Raw genomic sequence first — 6,960 nt, 5'->3', positions numbered from 1 at the left:
GAAGATCCCGAGTCTGCAATTCACAAAAAGAAGGATAAGAACGTGAAAGAGGATCAAACACCAAAGAAGACGCCCTTACAAGAACTCAAGTCATTATTCTCAAAGAATTCGGGAAAGAAGACGGAAGGATCAAGTTCATCTTCAAAGGACAAGAACAAGGTTGAAGACTTAGACCAAATACCTATCCTGAACGAATCCGAATACGAATCCGAAGCCGAGTTTGGACTTTATACAAGTGAACCCGAGAACGAGCCAAGGAACGAGATGGAAAACATTGAAGAAATGTCTATGGGAGCTTACAGAAAGAGAATTAGAGATGATGTTGGTCCAGGTTTAGTACAACCTGCCATTCCTGCCACTGCCACATTCGAGCTGAAAGGACATATCCTTTCTAAACTGAAGGATATCTCATTCCATGGAAAATAACATGAGGATGCATTTAATCACTTAGATGAAGTCAACGACATTGCTAATTATTTCAATGTCCCGAATATGAATAGAGATACTGTCTTGCTAAGGATGCTACCAGTCACTTTCAAGGGAGCAGCAATAGATTGGTTAAAAGCACTACCACTGGGTACAATCACTACTTGGGCTCAAATGCGTGAGCAATTTCTAGATCAGTTCTTCCCACCATCCAAGATAGCTAAACTCAAGAAGGCAATAGCCAATTTTGAGCAAAACCCGGGGAGTCACTTTACGAGGCTTGGGAGCGCTACAAGGGGTTGTTAAGGAATTGTCCTCAACATGACCTTAACATTCAATAAGAAGTGTCCATATTCTATGACGGGGTCAATGTAATGACTAGGCAACTCCTTGATTCTCAAGGACCACTTACAAAGAAAAATCCAGGTGAAGTCAAGGAATTAGTTGAAGAATTTGCAAAGCATTCTCGTGAATACCACAATCCAAGGAATGAAGGAGTAAAGGGAGTTGGGAGTGTGATGTGCACAAAAGTACCCACTAATTTTAATATTTATAACCTAACAAACTTAGACTATCTATGCACTTATAGGCAGTGTACCTAGTCAGATTACAGTATAGCTTAGGTAAGTCGGGTGTCGATCATAGGGAACGGTGGATTAATTTAATATATTTGATTATAGGTTATAGGTCACACGAAAATAATAAATAAAATGGTTTAATAAATCTCAAATTAGCAAATAACAACTCTCGATAAACTAACAGGAAAGCAAATCTCTTCAGGTACTTTGGTTTAGATAAATTACACCTTAAAACATAGACAATTGCATACACAAATTCATTTATTCAATGTTTACCGATTCCTAAAATGATTAGATTCGCGTTCACTATAACTAATCCTTTAGCAAACAAGTCAATTCAAATAGTGATCAGTTGATTAAACTAACATGCTTCCTAGTGTTCAGTTCGTATCAAGCAAGACTTGTAAATACAGTTAATCAATGTAGACATTTAATCAACCTCTTGTTGATGGTCATCAAACAAGGCTCACACATTAACTTACCTATTCTCAAATTAATCCTAGTTTCACATTCGTTATTTCTAGTCTTATAATCTCGATGGTCATCAAAAATCATAAGAGACAAGCAAATCAAGCAGATGTTCAAGCAACTCAATTCACTTAACAATTAACAGAAAATAATCATCATTAACACATGTGGATCTTTGAACAAGCTTGGCAAGATAAATTAAACACAAATAAACTATTCAATATAGCAATTAGTCTAATAATCAAAGCTTCATTCAATCATAAACACAAAGTAAAAGGTTTTTACACCCAAATCAGAAACTAAATACAGAAAAGTACCACAATGGAATGCTAAACATGGTCATGTTAACAATCCATATGATTACCGACATGTATCCGCTCTCCAACCCTTCCGATCTCCGCTCCCGTTAGCTTAACGGCCTTCCGGCCGCCTTCTAGACCCTCAAAACGGCTTAACAGAAGTTAATTGTCGACTAAATTAGGTTAGAAGTCGTCTGCAATCGATCTGTGGAATTATCTTTAAATATAGGATCCGACTCGTCGAGTCAAGTGGTGACTCGTCGAGTCCCTCTCACATTCCCCGTATTGCGATAACTCTCTGGGATCCCGAGTCATTATCTTCTCGATTCTTCGACTGGACTCGCCGAGTAGGTGCCTTTTTCAGTGTTTTTCTTCTTTATTCCATTCTCAATCTTCTAACTGTTTCTCCCGCTTCCTTTCGCTTCCGAGCTTCATCTTTGGACTGAAAAACATAATTTAATACTTTTAAGTACCTTTTGTCCCTAATATGCGATAATTAAGTTAATAAATGAATACTTAATATGAACTAATTATGCACATATCAAAATACCCCACACTTGTCTTTTGCTTGCCCTCAAGCAAAACTGAATTTTAACACATTAGAATTATGTATAACAACTCCAATCTAACCCAGCCATTATGCCAAGACCGCAACGCATGCATTTGTGTCTAAAATTTTTCCTAAAGAACCCCCCATATTCCAAATACTCACAATCCTCATAAACACTTTCCCACTCACCCCGAACTATGCTCATTTTATGCAACCCTCCGAATCCATCCGCAGAAAACCTCTTTACCCTCAAGGTATTTTTAATTGAGCAACCCAAGCATACATATTCTAGAAAATTACAATTTTTTGATACCATTATGGAGCTCTTTGAATTCTTCACTTTTTGGATAATTTGATCTTTGATATCTTTGAATTCACCACCTTTATTGTTTGATTTTTGGTATCTTCAACTTTTTTAATTTCTTGGAATTTTGATCTTCAGATCTTCACTTCATTTGCTCCAAAATTCCTATAACTTTTCATGCAATTCTTTTTTTTTTTTTTACATGTATTTCTCAATATATTTTTTTTCACTCAAATCCCTACATGCTTAAGCAGGGGTGCGCAATCTCAACCTTTATTGGCTAATGATAAAAACTTTCCTGGATACATTTCAGGTTTAGGCTGCTAAACATATTGCATCCCTCAGGCTGAGCAAGATTGTGTTTTTGTCTCATGATTTCACTGAAATAAGGAAGCCACAAATGCACTAGAACGTGTATAGGCTCAACTAAACATTTGGGTTATCATGCAATTATCAACACAACTCTAACATGGAATCCTAATTTTTTTTACCAAAATTTTCTAAATAAAATCCTAAGTAATACTTTTGGTATGCAAAATTTTAAAATTAACCTAAATTAAGACTCTAGATTTTCTATTATGTAATTATGTAACCAACCCCCTACCCCACACTTATTTGATGCAATGCCCTCATTGCATATTATGCCATAAAAATAAACTAAAGAGGGAATTGGAACAAACTCCCCTGGGATAGCAGTCGATAGGCTGATCACTTCCATATTATCTCCAACATCAATTAACTTTAGACATGGTAACATCTCATCCATGCCTTGGGTGTCAAAACTCGTGTGGGCCGCTCCAAATACACGGAAATCAGTGTAAGATCTTCAAGAATGTATATGGAAGAATAAGTGATCAAGTGGGACAAGTAGCAGCATCAAATCAGCAGTTCGTCGGTATAAAAATTGAACGACTCGTCGAGTCTTATGGTGGACTCGTCGAGTACCAGTGCGCCTTCTCAGAATATGTAGAAATACAAGGCAACTCGTCGAGTCAGCTTAGTGCACTCGTCGAGTAGGCCACTGAACGAAAAAACTTGGTATTTTGCAACTGTTTTAGCCTCTAAAAACGTCTCTAACTCTTCCCCATGTTTAGACTCAATTGCTCATACCCCTAAGGACCGGACTCGACACTTTGACGTTAAAGTTCCACTTCCTTGACTCTCTTTCTCACTTTGATTCCATGACTCTAAACCCATTTGAAGCTAGTACTCCTAATTCAATTCTGAAAGCATCTGAAGGGTAAAAGTTTTGCAAAGATCTGAAACATCAAGAGCATCAACATGGAAAACAAAATTTAAACAAACTAAAAAAAATAAAAATAAAAACTCACTAAAATAACTAAAAAAACAAAATAACTAAAAAGGATATCACGATCACTCGACTTCGTCGAAATCAAGTTACAATTTTTGATTAAATCCCTTGCATGCAAGAGGTGGTTTGTGAAAACAAAAACTTTCGGAACCTGTCAGACTATTTCCTTTGTTTTCTTTGCATCATTAACTAAAAGTAGAACAAGAAGTGACCAAACTAGTCAAGAACAGCAAGAGCTCGGTCTTCCACTTAACCACCACGACACGCCTTGCTATACTACGCCTCATAGATCGAGTTGGACAAATCAACAAAGTAGTAGACTAAACAAGTCAAGAATTCCCTAATCGCTTGCAATCTCGAAACCCATGCAAAAAGTAAAACCAAGCAATGTGTATGATCACGAATTCCTGCACATAGCAACAAAAAACCTTCCCGACAAGTAAAATGATATCAACGAAAATAAAACTAAAAAAATAAAATAAAAAAAACTAACTAAAAACAAATAACGAATAATCAAATAAAATAAATTAATGACAAGCCGTTCCCCGGCAACGGCGCCAAAAACTTGATGTGCACAAAAGTACCCACTAATTTTAATATTTATAACCTAACAAACTTAGACTATCTATGCACTTATAGGCAGTGTACCTAGTCAGATTACAGTATAGCTTAGGTAAGTCGGGTGTCGATCATAGGGAACGGTGGATTAATTTAATATATTTGATTATAGGTTATAGGTCACACGAAAATAATAAATAAAATGGTTTAATAAATCTCAAATTAGCAAATAACAACTCTCGATAAACTAACAGGAAAGCAAATCTCTTCAGGTACTTTGGTTTAGATAAATTACACCTTAAAACATAGACAATTGCATACACAAATTCATTTATTCAATGTTTACCGATTCCTAAAATGATTAGATTCGCGTTCACTATAACTAATCCTTTAGCAAACAAGTCAATTCAAACAGTGATCAGTTGATTAAACTAACATGCTTCCTAGTGTTCAGTTCGTATCAAGCAAGACTTGTAAATACAGTTAATCAATGTAGACATTTAATCAACCTCTTGTTGATGGTCATCAAACAAGGCTCACACATTAACTTACCTATTCTCAAATTAATCCTAGTTTCACATTCTTTATTTCTAGTCTTATAATCTCAATGGTCATCAAAAATCATAAGAGACAAGCAAATCAAGCAGATGTTCAAGCAACTCAATTCACTTAACAATTAACAGAAAATAATCATCATTAACACATGAGGATCTTTGAACAAGCTTGGCAAGATAAATTAAACACCAATAAACTATTCAATATAGCAATTAGTCTAATAATCAAAGCTTCATTCAATTATAAACACAAAGTAAAAGGTTTTTACACCCAAATCAGAAACTAAATACAGAAAAGTACCACAATGGAATGCTAAACATGGTCACGTTAACAATCCATATGATTACCGACATGTATCCGCTCTCCAACCCTTCCGATCTCCGCTCCCGTTAGCTTAACGGCCTTCCGGCCGCCTTCTAGACCCTCAAAACGGCTTAACAGAAGTTAATTGTCGACTAAATTAGGTTAAAAGTCGTCTGCAATCGATCTGTGGAATTATCTTTAAATATAGGATCCGACTCGTCGAGTCAAGTGGTGACTCGTCGAGTCCCTCTCACATTCCCCGTATTGCGATAACTCTCTGGGATCCCGAGTCATTATCTTCTCGATTCTTCGACTGGACTCGCCGAGTAGACGATCTGACTCGCCGAGTAGGTGCCTTTTTCAGTGTTTTTCTTCTTTATTCCATTCTCAATCTTCTAACTGTTTCTCCCGCTTCCTTTCGCTTCCGAGCTTCATCTTTGGACTGAAAAACATAATTTAATACTTTTAAGTACCTTTTGTCCCTAATATGCGATAATTAAGTTAATAAATGAATACTTAATATGAACTAATTATGCACATATCAGAGTGCACATTCTGAAGAGATGGCTTCTATGATGGCAATGCTAAATAATATGGACCGAAGGCTGACCCAAATGGACCAATCAATTCATGCAATCAGAGTTGGTTGTGAAACATGCAGTAGGCCACACTTGACTAAATATTGTCATTTAGATGAATATGGGAACAAGAAGGATCAAGTTTGCTACTCGAGTGGGGACAAGTATGATGAAGACTGGAGGAAACCAAAGAAAGAGTGGTTGCCATATGATGAGTACAAGAGGAAAAAGGAAGAAAATTTTAAGCAGACAAGTCGAGGCTTCTACCAAAAAGAGCAACCACCAACCGAGAAGAAAGTAGAGTTGGAAAACATTTTGACCAAATTTATGGAAGCTTCCGAGAAAAGGCATGATGACACCGATGCAGTGCTAAAGGAACACATGTAAATGATGAAAGAACGGCAAACAATGATGATTGACCAACAAGCTTCATTAAGAAATCATCAAGCATCAATCCATAATCTCGAAGTCCAAATTGGTCAACTAACTACTTTGGTGAGCAACAAATTGTCCTCATAATTTCCCGAAAAGAACGTTCAATCCCATGTTATGGCTATTGATACTGAAGAAGAGGCAATCTCTGAGTTTTTAGAGGCACTAGAAGTGGAACCAAAGCAGCCCGATCCAAAGCCGAAGAAGCCGAAGCTCGAAAATGAAGACATTGCTGGAACACCAAACTCACGTCGTGGGCCCAGTCCGCATAGAAAAACTATGTATTTGTTCCAGCTTATAAACCGCCTTTGCCATTCCCGTCTCGAGCTAATCTCAGTCCACTGGGAAGAGAACATCTGGAGTTTATCAAGCAAGTAAAGGGTATTCCTATTAATACTCCTTTTATTAATTCGCTTTCAAAAATTCCAACATATGCGAAGCTCCTACAAGATCTTGTAGACACCCGACAACAGTTGAAGAAGAAGTCTAAGGTTATTCTTAGTGAACAAAGTACAAGAGCTATATTGGGAGAGTTGCCTAAGAAGATGGGAGATCTTGGCCGCCTCACTCTTCCATGTGAGTTTGGAAACAATTTGA

General features: G+C 36.9%; 1 non-coding gene across 1 annotated transcript; it reads right to left on the bottom strand.

Moving 5' to 3' along the window:
* Positions 1-648: 648 nt before the first annotated feature.
* LOC145103534 (small nucleolar RNA R71) lies at positions 649-754 on the bottom strand. Its single transcript, XR_013706620.1, has one exon. It is a non-coding gene; the product is annotated as a small nucleolar RNA R71 (small nucleolar RNA).
* Positions 755-6,960: the final 6,206 nt, after the last annotated feature.

Source organism: Lactuca serriola, chromosome 4, assembly GCF_051521515.1.
Source record: "Lactuca serriola cultivar US96UC23 chromosome 4, Lser_US96UC23_V15, whole genome shotgun sequence".
Taxonomy (NCBI): domain Eukaryota; kingdom Viridiplantae; phylum Streptophyta; class Magnoliopsida; order Asterales; family Asteraceae; genus Lactuca; species Lactuca serriola.
Note: the sequence above shows the minus strand (reverse complement) of the source record. Positions and strands in the feature narration are given on the sequence as shown.